The sequence below is a fragment of the Macaca mulatta genome, chromosome 16 (assembly GCF_049350105.2).
Source record: "Macaca mulatta isolate MMU2019108-1 chromosome 16, T2T-MMU8v2.0, whole genome shotgun sequence".
NCBI classification, from domain to species: domain Eukaryota; kingdom Metazoa; phylum Chordata; class Mammalia; order Primates; family Cercopithecidae; genus Macaca; species Macaca mulatta.
In genome coordinates, this window is record NC_133421.1 from 21,822,649 (window position 1) to 21,839,842 (window position 17,194).

Below are 17,194 nucleotides of genomic sequence, written 5' to 3' on the forward strand. Positions count from 1 at the left end.
CCACATTAAAATTTATAAATGAATTGTGGCATAGTCACGTAATGACACTTCCAGAAAAATGTGGAAGAATCTTACAAACATACTGCTAAATCAAAGCATCCAGTCACCAAATAGTACATATTGCTATATTTAAAAACTGGCAAAACAAGTCAATACTGTTAGAATTTGGGATATGGTTATCTTCAGGAAAGGAACGGCAGGTTCCTCTCCTCCTGGAGAGGAGTACTAGGGAGACTTTTGTGGTGCAGATAATGTTCTGCCTGCTAACCAGGCAGGCTTAATTTGGAGAAATCCATGAACATATTTGCCTTTAAGATATGGACACTTAGAGTCTTGAATATATTATCTGAATAAAAATGTTGTTAAGGGCCGGGCGCGGTGGCTCACGCCTGTAATCCCAGCACTTTGGGAGGCTGAGACGGGCGGATCACGAGGTCAGGAGATCGAGACCATTCTGGCTAACACGGTTAAACTCCGTCTCTACTAAAAATACAAAAAGAAAAAATTAGCTGGGCGTGGTGGTGGGCGCCTGTAGTCCCAGCTACTCGGGAGGCTGAGGCAGGAGAATGGCGTAAACACGGGAGGCGGAGCTTGCAGTGAGCTGAGATCCGGCCACTGCACTCCAGCCTGGGCGACAGAGCAAGACTCCGTCTCAAAAAAAAAAAAAAAATTAATAATCGATTGATACAGGAAACTGAATGATGACTAAGAAGAAAGGAACATGAAATTTGATACACATAGTAGTTGAGGAATAATTCATCAATGTACAGAGTAAAGCAGGAATAATAAAATAATTCCTCCAGTAAACAGACTTTTACAAATTTTACCAAGCAGTGTAGTATTTCCAGACCAAAAGAAAAAGCAGGAGATGATTCATGACATATTTTTGGCACAATCCTGTGGAAAGCAAATAGATTTTCAGAAGAATTATGTTGTTTTGCATCTTCACTACCAAAAATTCCCAGAGAGTAGAATGCTTGCATAAACATGTTCACTGTAAAATGTACTTTTCAGAGCAAACACCTGAAAGTAACTCAAAGGTCTCACTGCAGTGATATGGTAAAGCCAGCTGAGACTGGTTAGGGGAGCTGATAGTCTCCAGCTCTTCACAAGTTCACAATCAGGGACATCATGTTGGCTGCCTTCATCTTTGAAATGCTGGTGGTGTAACATTTACAAACTGGGAGAAAGGAAGTAAGTATTTTTCTACCACATATCGGCAATATTAAAGAGCAATTAAGTTTAAGAGACTTTATACTATTGTGCTGAAAAATGCCTCGTTACAGTTTTTTTTATATTGCCATTCAATTACACACATAGATGACAATTAAAATGATACATGAGGGGAAAAAAACTAAAGGAAATGCAGTATATTAATCTCAGAAGCTAAGATTTTGTAACTTTTAGGCTTTCCTGTAGTTTTAAATTATTTACGAAAGCCTATTATAAAATTTTAAAGACAGTAAAATGCATTAAACTTTTAAATTCATTCAGAATGGCTGCAAATAATGAGAGTCTTTTAAAATTTGTATTTATTACGAAACGAATAAGACCTAGTAACTCCAATGCTTATATCAGTTAAAGCTTGCTGCTTAGTTGAAAATACCGTAAGTCAATATGTGTCTTCATTTTTAAAGTCCTAATTTACTGTATTGTTTGAAATAGCATTAAGATATATGTTTTATTTGGAACACTTAGTTTTTCCTAAAAGAAAGACAATTAGTACAAAAGGGATTAACGCCTACATAGTTACAAAATTCAAATAATATGGGTAAAATGGTACACTCTATTAAAGAGGATTCAACCCATTAATTACAAAAGTCTGTGAACATTGTTGTAGGAATCCAATATGTATAGCATTTCCCTTTAAGACTTGTATTTCGGCTGGGTGTGGTGGCTCACGCCTGTAATCCCAGCACTTTGGGAGGCAGAGGCGGGCGGATCACGTGAGGTCAGGAGTTTGAGACCAGCCTGACCAACATGGAGAACCCCCGTCTCTACTAAAAATACAAAATTAGCCGGGCGTGGTGGCACATGCCTGTAACCCCAGGCACTCGGGAGGCTGAGGCAGGAGAATCCCTTGAACTTGGGAGGTGGAGGTTGCCGTGAGCCGAGATTGTGCCATCGCACTCCAGCCTGGGCGACAAGAGCAAAACTCTGTTTCAAAAAAAAAAAAAAAAGACCTGTATTTCAAATGTAACTTAAAACTACCATACCAAAATTAAAAGCACAGAAATCCACCAAAGCCATAACACAAGAGCCAAGCAAGCAACCAAGTATTATATATTGCTTTATTTGTGGACAAATATGTATTAATTGCCGTATCATATGAGCTTCATGTCTTCAGTATAAGACATTATATGTTGTAAAATCTAGGGAACCACAGGGTCAACTGGATAAAATATGGGATTTGTTTATCTGCTATTTAAGACATAATCTTTTGGCTTACTTTGTGAGTCACACTCTAGACATTTTGGTTTTAATATGTGATGTAGTAAATTTTAATAAGGCTCCCTTTTGAAAGTGGAAGAGCTCTGTATGCACAGGAAAATGTGTCTGTTGATGCGGTGAAATGAAGTTATTTTCATGTATTCCTTTTTACAGCTATGTAGGCAATTGTTAATTATATTTCTACCAGCAAAACAAAACTATATATGTGTTTGTGAGTGTGTGTGTATTACCTATGTGAGAGAGTGAGAGAGGGATGGAAGAGAGCACTATGTCTAATAATGCATTACAATTCAGTTAAATTGTCACCGTACGTCAGACTGCCCACCAGAGTATCATTTGGCCAGGCACAGTGGCTCACGCTTGCAATTCCAGCACTTTGGGAGGCCGAAGCGGGCGATCACGAGGTCAGGAGTTTGAGACCAGCCTGGCCAACATGGAGAAACCCTGTCTCTACTAAAAATACAAAAAAAAATTAGCCAGGCGCGATAGTGTGCGCCTGTAATCCCAGCTACTCGGGAGGCTGTGGCAGGAGAATAGCGTGAACCCAGGAGGCAGAGGTTGCAGTGAGCCGAGATCGTGCCATTGCACTCCAGCCTGGGTAACAAAAGCAAGATTCCGTCTCAAAAAATAAAAATAAAAATAGAAAACAAAAAAATATATATATATGTATACATATATATGTGTATGTGTATATATATACACACACATATATATATAAATGACATATATACACATATATATCATTTAAGATATTGCAGAGTGTGTGCTGGGGCGGGGAATGACCTCTGAAAGCAGGCTGCAGGGGGCATCATGTGGTTGAGCACGAACCCCGAGGTGCGAGGGGATCCTGAGCTCCCAAGGCTGAGGGTCAGAGGCAGGACCTGGGAGCCCCAGGGCAGCCTCCACAGCCAACCACAGACACAGTAAGCGTCCTTGTCTTAGACACAGGGCACACAGTGCTCGGTGAGCCAGGTCAGGATAAGATGCTCGTGGTCTCTGTCCAGTGCGGGTCCCGCTTCCTGACGCAGGTGCGCCCTGGGCCCCCACGGGAGGCGGTCACATTCGGACTCACCAGGCCTGAGATGTTGAAAGATGGAGAAGCGCTTGCCACGGGAAAAATCCTCCGGGAACACAAGAATGAAACTTGGCCTGCACCTGGGACATCCTTCTCTACGGCTGGTCTACAAAGCAGGCGCTCTACACACGCTCCTTGGCTGACCCCAATGCAGACAAGACGCATGTGAGCCGCACCCGCACTGCAAGCAGGGACATTTGCCTCCCTTTTATAATAGCTTATTCGAGTACGGTATCCTGGAAGCCTCGTTCTGATAGGATGAGAGCGGACTCTGTACTACAACACGGATTGGATAATAGTCTCCAACTCTGATTGGTTAAGATTATGCAATCAGAGATGGAGATTATCATCCAATAAGAGTTGTCCAAAAGTTTCCTTGCGCAGTGGTCGTCATGGGCCGGAAGCGACGACCGGGAGCGCGTGCGGTGCGCACCTGCCTTGAGACTAGCCCCAGAGAAAGGTGTCCCAGGTGCAGGAGGAGCTTCCTTCATGTGTTCCTGGAGGACCGTCCCAAGCCCCTGTCCATTCTCCCTACCTCTCGAGCCTGGAGAGTCTGGAGGTGAGCGCATCCCATGGGGCCCGAGGCACAGAGAGAAAGGAACGCGGTAGAGGGAGGGAAGCGTGTGCAGGGGCCCGGAGCGCCAGGCTGCCCAGGCTTCGCCCCGCGGCCGCCGGGAGTTGTGGCCCCTCTTGGGCCAAGGCAGAGTCCAGCCCTCCTGCTGCTGGCACTGTCACCACCCTGGGGTCCTGCTTTCGGGGTCCCTGCGGGCCTCCTGTCATCTGGCACTGGAAATAAGCTAGCGAAGCCAAATTTCGTGAATATTGGCCCTTGCATCTTTTTCTTCATTTTCAATGCTGGTTTTTCTGTTGGGTCATTTGTGTTCTTACATTGATTTGAATAATTTTAAAAGGTATTTTATAAATTAATTCTTTATGGGCTCATTTCTAGTGTAAATAGTTGTTTCCTAGTCTGGTCATCGTTCCTTAATTTTATTTTGCATTTCTTTCTTGCTGGTACATAGGAATCTAATTGATTTTATGTATTCATCTTGCATCCTGCAGCCTGGCTTAATTGACATGTTCACAGCCATCATTTTTGGATTGTGGTGTATTTTTCATGTACATAATAGTGTCAGCCACATACAATAACAGCTGTATTGCTTAAATGTTGGTTCTTATACCTTTATTTTTGTTATATTGTCCCAATTACACCTCAGCACTGTGTGAAATAGGGGGGATGTGTCCAGGAAGTCTTACTTGGTTCTGTTTACAGGGGAAAAGCTTCGGTGGTCCTGTACTGTAATTTCATTTTAGACAAGCTTAATCAGATTAAGGAAGCTGCCTTACTTTACATTTGCTAAGAGTTATGACTAATTGTTGAATTTGAATAAATGCTTTTTTTACATATATTGTAAGTAATAATGTTTTTCTCCTATTTTTCTGCAAATAGAATATTTTACATGATCAATTTTTAATGTTAACCAATCCTGCATTTTTTTAGTATATCCCACTTGGTATCCACGTGTTATGTTTTCACATGTGGTTTAATTCATATGATATGATTTTTCTTAGAATATTTGTATCTCTGGCCGGACGCAGTGGCTCACGCCTGTAATCCCAGCACTTTGGAAGGCCAAGGCGGGCAGATCACCTGAGGTCAGAAGTTCGAGACCAGCCTGACCAACATGGCAAAACCCTGTTTCTACTAAAAATACAAAAATCAGCTGGATGTGGTGGCGGGTGCCTGTAATCCCAGGTACTCTGGAGGGTGAATAGGAGACTTGCATGAACCTGGGAGGCAGAGGTTGCAGTGCGCTGAGATTGTGCCACTGCACTCCAGCCTGGGAGACAGAGCGAGACTGCATCTCAAAAAAAGAATATTTGTGTTTCTGTTAATGAAAGAGTGGGTCTGGAATTTTCTTTTTGTCTAATGTCCTGTTCAGATTGTGGTACCAACGTGATGCTGGTTTCACAAAACAAAATTGAAAAATAGTCCCTGTATTTCTTGTCTTTGGAAGGGTCTGAGAAATTTAGGTGTTTACTTCCTTAAATATTTGGAATATTTCTTTAGTCTGGGCATGGAATTTGACTTATGGAACATTATTTGTTAGCTGGTGGTTGTTTTTTTTTCTTTTTAACAATTCAAATCCTTTAGTATATTTGGTGGTTTTCTTGTTTTATGTTATTTCTATGTCCAGTTTTGTAAGCTTATTTTTCAATGTGATGTAATTTCTTTTTTATTATTATTTTTTATTATTATTATACTTTAAGTTCTAGGGTACATGTGCACAACGTGCAGGTTTGTTACATATGTATACATGTGCCATGTTGGTGTGCTGCACCCATTAACTCGTCATTTACGTTAGGTATATCTCCTAATGCTCTCCCTCCCCCCTCCCCCCACCCCATGACAGGCCCGGGTATGTGATGTTCCCCTTCCTGTGTCCAAGTGATCTCATTGTTCAATTCCCACCTATGAGAGAACATGCGGTGTTTGGTTTTCTGTCCTTGCAGTAGTTTGCTCAGAATGATGGTTTCCAGCTTCATCCATGTCCCTACAAAGGACATGAACTCATCTTTTTTTATGGCTGCATAGTATTCCATGGTGCATATGTGCTGCAGTGTGGTGTAATTTCATCTCTGTTGTCAAGCTTGTAGTCCTAAGTATTACTCAAAATTTCGTAGTATCTTGATACACTGCTCTGTAGAGCAGGCCTCTGTTTTCATTCCTGATATTGGTCTTTTGTGTCTTTTCTCTTTGCCTTAATCAGTTTTGCTAGGGGTTTATTTAGTATATTGATATTTATTAACCAACTTTTTTTTGTTTTTTGAGATGGAGTCTTCCTCTGTCACCCAGGCTGGAGTGTAGTGGTGCGATCTCGGCTCACTACAAGCTCCGCCTCCCGGGTTCATGCCATTCTCCTGCCTCAGCCTCCCGAGTAACAGGGACTACAGGCACCCGCCACCATGCCTGGCTATATAAACCAACTTTTATCCTTGATTTGTTTCCATTGTATTTTTTTCCCTATTTCATTGATGTCTGCTCTTTATTATTACTTTCATTCTGTATTCTTTCATTCTGATCCTTTTTAATTCTTGAGAGGTTTATGTGATTGATTTTCAATCTTTTTTCTATTCTAACACATTCCCTTAATGTGTGTCCCATTTCTCTCTAAGGGGGATTTACCTGGCAGCCCACATCTTCCCTTAGTGTCTCCGCCCTGTATGCCTGCAGCCATATCAGGCTTTGTGTGCCTCCATCCTTGTGCCTGAAGCCTGTATCCTCTCTCCAGTATCACCATCCCTTAATGACTGAAGCCCACGTCTGCCCTTGTGTGTCTGTCCCCTGTCCTGGTCTGTCCTCTGCCCGCAGTTTATGCCAGCTATCAAAAGTCTCCATTTCTGGCCGGGCGCGGTGGCTCAAGCCTGTAATCCCAGCACTTTGGGAGGCCGAGACGGGCGGATCACGAGGTCAGGAGATCGAGAGACGATCCCGGCTAACACAGTGAAACCCCGTCTCTACTAAAAAATACAAAAAACTAGCCAGGCGAGGTGGCGGGCGCCTGTAGTCCCAGCTACTCGGGAGGCTGAGGCAGGAGAATGGCGTGAACCCGGGAGGCGGAGCTTGCAGTGAGCTGAGATCCGGCCACTGCACTCCAGCCTGGGAGACAGAGCGAGACTCTGTCTCAAAAAAAAAAAAAAAAAAAGTCTCCATTTCTTGCGCCTGCAGCCTGTGCCAGCCGTGTGAGTCTCCATCCTGTGTGCTTGCAGCACATTGCTTGCCTCGAGTGTTACCATCTCCTCAGCCTTCAGGCAGTAGCAGTCCTCCAGTGCCTCAATCCCTGTGCTTGCAGCCCGTTCCGATGTTTGTCTGTCCGTCCCCTGACCTTCTGCCCATGCCAGCCTGTGTTTGCTGCGTTCTCTGTCCCTCTAATCCATGTCCACAGTCACTGTTTTCATCCATGCTTTTCAGTCATGTCTGCACTCGTGTGTCTCCTTCCCCTGTGCCTTCAGCCCGTTTCTGTTCTTTTTCTGAATCATTTCTCCCAGGAGACTATGCCCAAAACTCCTATCCCCAGTGTTTGTACCTGCTGCCAGTCTCTTTCATTGGGTGTCTCCGTCTGTTGTTACTGCAGCAGAGGCCTGTCATTGAGTGCGCCTGCTTCCCAGCCCTGTCTTCCTGTGTCTCCAGCCCTTGTCCATGCAGCCCACAGCAGGATTCTCGTGACTCCATCCTTCAGCCTACAGCCACATCTACCTTCGGGTGTTTTTATCTCTGTGCTTCCTGCCCACGCCGGCCTTCACCTACTCCTCTGTCCTGCACCCGTACCCATGTCTGTCCCTGCTGTGCCTCTCTGCCATGCCTCTGTAGCCAGTGAGCTCCCTTTGTATCTGGATCCCTTATGACTCTAGTCCAGGTCTTCTCTCCTGTGCCTGCAGCCCGTGTCTGCCCTTGAATGTCCCCATCCTCTGTGCTTGTCACTGGTCGGCCAGGCCTCGCGTGTTTCCACTCTCAGTGCCTGCACCCATGTCTGCCTCCAGGGTCTCCACTCGTGGTGCCACGGTTTGATTTCCCATCTCTACCCTCCTGGGTGGATTCTGGCATTGTGACTGGGGAGAGAGACGTGACTCATAAAAGGGAAGGCTGGAATGATATGGTGGGCGAGGAGCTGCCACCGGAGGGCACACACAGTGGCGGAGAAGACACGGGCACTCAGAATCCTCCCTGCATTGGGGCGCTCACGTGGGGCTGTGCCTGGTGTGGGGAGTGAGGGGAAGCTGGAGATGGAGGTCTGGAGCCACCCGGCCCTCTTGGGCCTGACACCCTTCCCACTGCAGGGGCTCCATCACCTCCGCAGTGGTCCTGCCTCCAGGGATCCTGCCCTGCAGTGTTTCTCCAAGGATCTTCTCACCTGGACCTGGCTGTGGCGGGTTTCGTGTGAGGTAGAGTTTAGCAAATGTTGATTGGCTTCTGTGCCTTACTTCATATGCCTTGCTCGTGTTGTGCAAGTTTCTGTAGGGTGCTTTTTTGGTTTCTATATTGATTTGAAGGATTTATCTTAAATCTGTAAATTAATCCTTTATTGCCTCATTTTTGTCATAGATACTTGTTCTCTAGTTCGATCATTATTTAGTTACTTTCTGTTGATTTTGTACTAGTATACAGTAATCTGGTTGATAACAATCATGTATCCAGTATGTTACTGTAACAGTTTTGGGGTTATGGATTGTCTAAGCATGTAATAGTGTCACACACACATATTGACAATTTTTGGGGGCGTTAAAAATTAATCCTAATACCTTTTATTTGTTTGTTCTTGCTGTATTGTTTCTCCAGTACAATGCTGAATAGAGAGTGATAGCAGGCATCTCGTCTGATCCTGCACTGGGGGAAAAGCTTCCTGTAATTCTCTATTGATTATGTTGTTTGTTACAGGCTCATATTAGACAAACCCTCAAATTAAGGAAGTTGCCTTCTTTTATATTTTACTCAAAGTTGTTTTTATGGTTCAGTTTTAAACGTTATTAAATGTTTTTTTTAAAACTTAACCTAGGCCGGGCGCGGTGGCTCAAGCCTGTAATCCCAGCACTTTGGGAGGCCGAGATGGGCGGATCACGAGGTCAGGAGATCGAGACCATCCTGGCTAACACGGTGAAACCCTGTCTCTACTAAAAAATACAAAAAACTAGCCGGGCGAGGTGGCGGGCGCCTGTAGTCCCAGCTACTCGGGAGGCTGAGGCAGGAGAATGGCGTGAACCCGGGAGGCAGAGCTTGCAGTGAGCTGTGATCCGGCCACTGCAGTCCAGCCTGGGCAACAGAGTGAGACTCCGTCTCAAAAAAAAAAAAAAAAAACTTAACGTAAATGATCTTACTATTTTTGCCTGTATTTTTCTGCTACTGAGATGACTTACATGATTTATTTTGAATGTTTAGGACCCTTGCATTTTGGGGTATATTCCACTTGGTATTAATCTGTGTTTTCGTAGAAGGCTTCATTCATATAATATTTTGCTTAGAATATTTGTAGCTCTGTTTATGAAAGAGGAGATACTGTTTATGAAAGAGGTGACACATGTATGTTTATTGTGGCACTATTCACAATGGCAAAGACTTGGAACCAACCCAAATGTCCATCAATGATAGACTGGATTAAGAAAATATGGCACATAAACACCATGGAATACTATGCAGCCACAAAAAAGGATGAGTTCATGTCCTTTTGCAGGGACATGGATGAGGCTGGAAACCATTCTGAGCAAACTATCACAAGGACAGAAAACCAAACAGCGCATGTTCTCACTCATAGGTGGGAATTGAACAATGAGAACACTTGGACACAGGAAGGGGAACATCACACACCAGGGCCTATTGTGGGGATGGGAGAGGGGGGAGGTGGTAGGGGGGAGGAATAGCATTAGGAGATATACCTAATATAAATGACGAGTTAATGGGTGCAGCACACCAACATGGCACATGTATACATATGGAACAAACCTGCACATTGTGCACATGTACCCTAAAACTTAAAGTATAATAATAAAAAATTAAAAAATGAAAGAGGTGACATAATTTTCTTCTTTTTTGTTCCATAATGTGTCCTGGTCCAGTTGTGTCCTCAAGCTAATACTGGCTCCACACAAAACTTTAAAAATACTCTTATTTCCCAGCAATCTGGGAAATGTTGGTGTTTGTGCTCCTTAAATGTATGGAGTAGTCCATAAATGAGCTGGGAGTTTTACTTGTGAAACATTTTTGTTTGTTGGGTTTTTTCCAAGAATTTGTTCAATTTGTTTAATAGACATAGGAGTTTTTCTATTTCATGCTATGTTTGGGTTAGTTTGGGTACGTTGCTTTGTAAAATGTGGTGCATTGTGTTCTCTGTTGTATTTTTAGACCTACGTATTTCCTCAGATCTTCTTAGTTCTTATGAAGGTCTACAGGCTCTGTAAAGAGTGTGTGTGTTGATCCCTGATATTGGTGGTTTGTGTTGACTCCTCTTGTCTCTCTCTTCATGCTGAGCTGCCTGGAGTTGGAGGAGGGAGGACGCAAGCACCCCTGTAGCTCCCACCACCGGGACCGTCCTGGGTCGGACGTGAAGCCAGCGCGATACTGAATCTTGCTAGAGGCCGGTGGCTAGGACTCATGGCTACCACAGATGTTCATTCAAGACCCAAGCAAGGGCTCTTTCATCAGCCGGTAATGAACCCTTCCAGGACTGGGTCCTTCCTCCCTTCGGGGAAGTGGGCTCCCTGCTGGTCCAGGGTGTGTCTTGAAATGTCATCTGAGAGCTAGGCCCTGGAATGGCCGCTTCAGGAATCTACTTGGCGCTTTGTTTTCCTGTGGCTGAGCTGGTATCCAAGTTGCAAGGCAAAGTGCTTCTTACTCTTCCCTCTCCTGGAGCTGTGAGCTGGGCTGCCTTCAGCTCCAGGAGGAGGTGTGATGCTAACACTCCCTTGGCTACACCTGGTGTTGCACTGGGTCACCTGCATCCCAAGTTCACTGGCTCTGAGCCCAGTGCAGCACCAGCCCTCGCCCGACAGTGGCAGTCCTTGTGGCCTGGACGGGCTTTCACATTTCTCTAGGACCCCAAAGCACTCTAGCCTGCAGTGGTGATGGTGGGGTTACCGGAACTCGGGTTTTGATCACCGGGAGGGGGGGGTCCCCTCTGGCTAGGGCTGGTCTAAATGCTGCCTCCGTGGGTGCTGGCCGAATTCTGCCTTGTGTTGCTCTCCACTGTGACAGAGCAGCACTGAGTTTCAAGGTAAAGTCCCACAATCACTGAGCTCTCCCTGCCCTGGATGCCACAGGTTCTGTCTCTGCACCACGTGGCTGCTAACCAGGGGATGAGGGAGAGGTGGTGTAGGAGATTTGAGACTGTCTTTCCCCCTTTCTCCAGTGCCTCTTTCCTTGATACGATGTCAAAACCAGGCGCTGTGAACGTTCACCCGATTTTTGGTTCTTATGAAAATGCTTTTTTATGTGGGTAGTTGTTCCATTTGGTGTTACTTCAGGGAGGAATAGAATCACTGGAGGATTCTATTTGGCCGTCTTGCTCTGTCTCCAGGTCTCCCCTCCCTTCCTTATTCTTTATCACAACCCCAATGAATGACCCTGCAGTGCTGCCTTCCCAGTGTTCGTTCATTCATTCATCAAATATTCATTAAGTGCCTCCCGTATGTCTGACGCTGTGTAGACAAGGGGAATGCAGTGGTGAATAAAGCAGACAAGGTCCCTGTCCCCTTAGAGCTTACAGTCAGGTTTTGCACATGAAATGTAACTGGAAAATATTTTCTCATGCAAAGACACCCTTCACCCCAATCTAGAAAGAAATCTATTAGGCATCAAGCTTAGGTTACCTGGTAAATACACAGCTATTTAGTAACGTTAATTAATGGACTAAAGAAAAGAGAATGATATTTATTACAGCGTTTTCTTTTTTCTTTTATTTGTTTAACTTTTCTTTTAGGTTCAAGGGTACATGTGCAAGTTCGTGACATCAATAAATTGCATGGCATGGGGATTTGGTGTGCAGATAATTTCATCACCCAGGTAATAAGCATGGTACCCGCTAGGTAACTCTTTGATCCTCACCCTCCTCCAACTCTCCACCCTCAAGTAGGCCCTGGTGACTGTTGTTGCCTTGATTGCGTCCATGTGTACTTGATGTTTAGCTCCCACTTGGAAGTGAGACTATGTGGTATTTGGTTTTCTGTTTCTGTGTTAGTTTGCTAAGAATAATGGCCTTACAGCTCCATCCAAGTTTCTTCAAAGGACATGATCTCTTTCTTTTACGTGGCTGCATACATAATGTTCCATGGTGTATATATATCACATTTTCTTTTTTTCAATCTACCTTTGATGGACCTTTTGGTCAATTCCATGTCTTTCCCACCGTGAATAGTGCCGTGATGAACATATGAATGCATATGTCTTTATGGTAGAATGTTTTGTATTCCTTTTGTATATACCCAATAATGTAATTCCTGGGTCCAGTGGTAGTTTTAAGTTCTTTCAGAAGTCGCCAACCTGCTTTCCACAGTGGCTAAACTCATCTATATTCCACCAGCAGTGTGCAAGTGTTTGCTTTTCTCTACAACCTCGCAAGCATCTTATTATTTTTTGACTTTTTAGTAATAGCTTTTCTGACTGGTGTGAAATGGTATCTCCCGGTGGTTTTGATTTATTTGCATTTCTCTAATGTTTAGTGATGTTCAGCATTTTTTCATATGCCTGTTGGCCAGGTGTACGTCCTCTTTTGAAAAGTGTCTTTTCACATCCTTTGGCCACTTTTTAATGGCACGGTTTTGTTTTTGGTAATGAATTTATTTAAGTTCCTTATGGATTTCTGGATATTTCACCTGTATTGGATGCATAGTTTGCAAATATTTCCTCCCGTTCTGTACGTTGTCTGTTAGCTCTGGTGATAGTTTCTTTTGCAGACAGTGGAATACTATGCAGCAACTAAAGTAACTACCTAGCAGGATGTGTATCAGTATGGATACACTGCAAAAACAAAGCTAAAAACAAGCTACCAGGGCATATTAAGCACAGGATTGTAGAGGACAAACTATACTACAAGCCTACAGTAACCAAAGCATGATACTCATACATAAACAGGCACATAGACCAATGGATCAGAATAGAGAACTGAGAAGTCTGCACATCTACAACTATCTGATCTTAGATAAACCTGAGAAAAACAAGCAAAGGGGAAAGGATTCCCTGTACAGTAAGTGGTACTGGGAGAACTGGCTAGCCGTATGTAGAAAATTGAAACTGGGCCCCTTCCTTACACCTTATACAAAAATTAAGATGGAGTGAAGGCTTAAATGTAAAATTCAAAGCTATAAAAACCCTAGAAGAAAATCTAGGCAATACCGTTCAGAACATAGACATGGGCAAAGATTGTATGGTGAAATCACCAAAAGAAATTGCAACAAAAGCAAAAATTGACAAATGGGATCTAATTAAAGAGCTTCTGCACAGCAAAAGAAACTGTCATCAGAGCGAACAGACAACCTACAGAATGGAAGAAAACTTTTGCAATCTGTTTGACAAAGGTCTAATATCCATAATCCATGAGGAACTTAAGCAAATTTACAAGAAAAAAAACATTAAAAAGTGGACAAAGTTCATGAACAGACACTTCTTAAAATAAGACATCCATGTGGCCAACAAACATACGAAAGAAAGCTCGACAGAGAAATGCAAATCAAAATCACAATGACATGCCACCTCATGCCAGTCAGAATGGCGATTTTTTCCTTTTTTTTTTAATACGGGGTTTCACTCTTGTTGCCCAGGCTGGAGTGCAATGACGCAATCTCGGCTCACTGCAAGCTCCACCTCCCGGGTTCACGCCATTCTCCTGCCTCAGCCTCCCGAGTAACTGGGACTACAGGCACCTGCCACCACGCCTGGCTAGTTTTTTGTATTTTTTAGTAGAGACGTAGTTTCACGGTGTTAGCCAGGATGGTCTCTATCTCTTGACCTCGTGATCTGCCTGCCTCGGCCTCCCAAAGTGCTGAGATTACAGGCATGAGCCACCACACCCAGCCCACATGGACATTATTTTAATGATAAATGGTAAAAGACAAGTCCTGAGTTTCTATGGTGGCCCCGAATAGATTCTTGCATGAGATGCCGTGTTTCTTACATATATTCTGAGACACAGGCCAGACTATGCAACGTGAACCCTGATATTCTAGGAAATCTCTGCATGCGTCCTGGCAGTTTAGGACTCCCTATGCTGCATCCTGCATCTTCAATCTTAATGTCACTTTTTCTTTTTAACACAGAATGTTTCTTTTTTGATATTACAGTGATTCACAAACCTACCTTCTCAATCTAGCAGTTTAATCCCTCACCACAAAACATTTCAAAATTTTAGAACTAACACCAGTGAGAACATGTCATGGTACTGAAATCAGGCTTCAGAACATTTTTGCCTGTCGTTGCATGTGGCAGGAAGTCAGACAGTGCCGGCAATGCTGGTTTCTTGTCTGATTTTGCACTTCTCTGGCAAGCTGCCGCCTCTGAAGAGTTGACTACTGGGGAGTTACTCGCTGATGGCTCAGCCACTTCCAGAACCTACCCCAAGAGCAAGACTTGAAACCAACTCACACCCTCCAAGCTCCAGAAGCCATTCAGTGTTTCCATCTTGGCCGAGTGAGTTCTTGATTGAAACCCAATTTGACTTTGACAGTCATCTAATGAGAACTCAAAAGTCATTCCTGGTTCAGCCACAGTCAAAGAACTTGCAGAGCATTCTCTGACGAGGTCAAGGACGACTGAGAAGAAGGTAAGATCACCCCAAAAGCACCTGGATCCTAACACGGGATTGCCTGGTTCTTAAGCTCTGTTTGCGTCCATGGGCACTCACGGGGTTGATTGCAGCCAGGCCGATGGGCAGGAGGTGAAGTGCCCAAGCCGGAATGCAAGTCAGCATTTACTACAGGAACTCCGTAACTACACAGGTGGAATGTGTCTGACTCATCAATGATCTTCAGTCCTGTGACACTTTCACACATATTTTATTTCAGAGTCAGAATAACTGATGTTAAGGTACGTGGGGAAGGAAGGTGGTAGCAGTCTTATCTTCGTAGTCAACCAGCAGTATCTCACTCCCAGCCCTGCCTCCTGCCTCTGTTAAAATAAATGGGAAGAGTAGGCAGTTTTCAAGATTCCTTAAGCTCTGCCGTTCTCTGGACTAGTCGGCTGACCTTTCCCTGGTGGGAGAGTCAGAAACTCCAGTACCAGCCTTAACACTGGAATTTTCTCTTCCAGAATTGGTAGTTTAGCACTTTTGCCTATTTTTTCACTGAGCTGATTGTTTTTCTCTTAACAGTTTACAAGTCAGTATTTTATTAAGGGATGTGGGTTCTTTTGATTTTTTCTCATCATTTTATAAGTCAGCATTTTATTAGGGATGTGAGTTCTTTTGTTATTTGGAGGAAGGTTTTTGTTTTTTTTCTGAAACAGGGTCTCACCCTGTCACCCAGCGATCTAATAACCTATGAAACATATTTTAAAGCAGAACTCAAAAGAAAAAGAAATAGGGGCATATCTAGGGCAGGTCTCCGAATGTAGATGAAATAAACCATGTCAAGGTAGGATTTCAATTCAGTGGGCAAAGAATGGTAATAAATAGTGTTGACATGATCGGCTGTCTGCTTGGGAGAGAGACCCACACCTCACATCAGATTAAATAAAGAGAGGCGGATCAAACATCTCCATGTATGAACATAAAATAGATGAACACATTTAATAGCATATTTGCATAAGACTGGGGAGGGTAAATCTTGTATGAGATGCCGTGTTTCTTACATGTATTCTGAGACACTGGCCAGGTTCTTGTATGTAGTCCAGGCTGGAGTGCAATGTTGCGATCACGGTTTGCTGCAGCCTCAACCTCTCAGCCTCAAGCAGTCCTCCCAGCTCAGCCTCCCAAGTAATTGGGACTACAGGCATGCACAATCACGTGTGGCTGATTCTTTCTAATTTGTGTAGAGATGGGGCGTCACTCTGTTGCCCAGTCTGGTCTTCAGCTCCTGAGCTCAAGTGATCCTCTCGCCTCGTCTCCCAAATCACTAGGATTACAATTGTGAGCCACCATGCCCAGCCAAGGCTGTGTTTCTCTCCTCAGTATATTATGGGCCTTTTGGCCTTAGCATCTTTGTCATAGACAATTTTATATATATATATATTTTTTTTTTTTTTGAGACGGAGTCTTGCTCTGTCGCCCAGGCTGGAGTGCAGTGGCCGGATCTCAGCTCACTGCAAGCTCCGCCTCCCAGGTTTATGCCATTCTCCTGCCTCAGCCTCCCGAGTAGCTGGGACTACAGGCGCCCGCCACCTCGCCCGGCTAGTTTTTTGTATTTTTTAGTAGAGATGGGGTTTCACTGTGCTAGCCAGGATGGTCTCGATCTCCTGACCTCGTGATCCGCCCATCTCGGCCTCCCAAAGTGCTGGGATTACAGGCGTGAGCCACCGCGCCCGGCCACACAATTTTATATTGTTATGTAAACTGCCAGTGTCTTCCTGGTTTCTGGTTTTTTAAAGATTTACCCTCCCCAGTCTTATGCAAATATGCTATTAAATGTGTTCATCTATTTTATGTTCATACATGGAGATGTTTGATCCGCCTCTCTTTATTTAATCTGATGTGAGGTGTGGGTCTTTCTGCCTCAGGCAGACAGCCGATCGTGCCAGCACTATTTATTACCACAACCATTCTTTGCCCACTGAATTGAAATCCTACCTTGACTTGGTTTATTTCATCTACATTCAGAGACCTGCCCTAGATATGCCCTTCTTTCTTTTTCTTTTGAGTTCTGCTTTGAAATATGTTTCACAGGTTATTAGATCGCTTATATTATTTTTAATTTATCTTCTTTATTTTAAATTGTCATCCTCCATTTATGTTTTTTTATTTTATCTATTTATGTATCTATTTATTTCCTTTTTTTGAGACAGACTCTCACTCTGTCGCCCAGGTTGCAGTGCAGCGGTGTGACCTTGGCTCAGGCAGCCTCCGCCCCCCGGGTTCAAGCAATTCTCCTGCCTCAGCCTCCCAAATAGCTGGGACTACAGGAGTGCACCACCATGCCTGGCTAATTTTTTGTAGAGATAGGGTTTCACCATGTTGGCCAGGCTGGTCTTGAACT

At 44.1% G+C, this 17,194-nt stretch overlaps 1 protein-coding gene across 1 annotated transcript in view; it reads left to right on the forward strand.

The window, feature by feature from the left end:
- The first annotated feature begins 10,029 nt into the window (after positions 1 to 10,029).
- The window catches only part of LOC106993922 (tumor necrosis factor receptor superfamily member 13B-like), a 41,527-nt gene continuing 34,362 nt past the window's right edge, over positions 10,030 to 17,194 (forward strand). Inside the window, exons 1-3 of the transcript XR_013406179.1 lie at positions 10,030 to 10,724; positions 11,995 to 12,077; positions 14,496 to 14,829. The gene's annotated coding sequence lies outside the window, so the exon portion shown is untranslated. The remainder of the gene's footprint in view (positions 10,725 to 11,994; positions 12,078 to 14,495; positions 14,830 to 17,194) is intronic.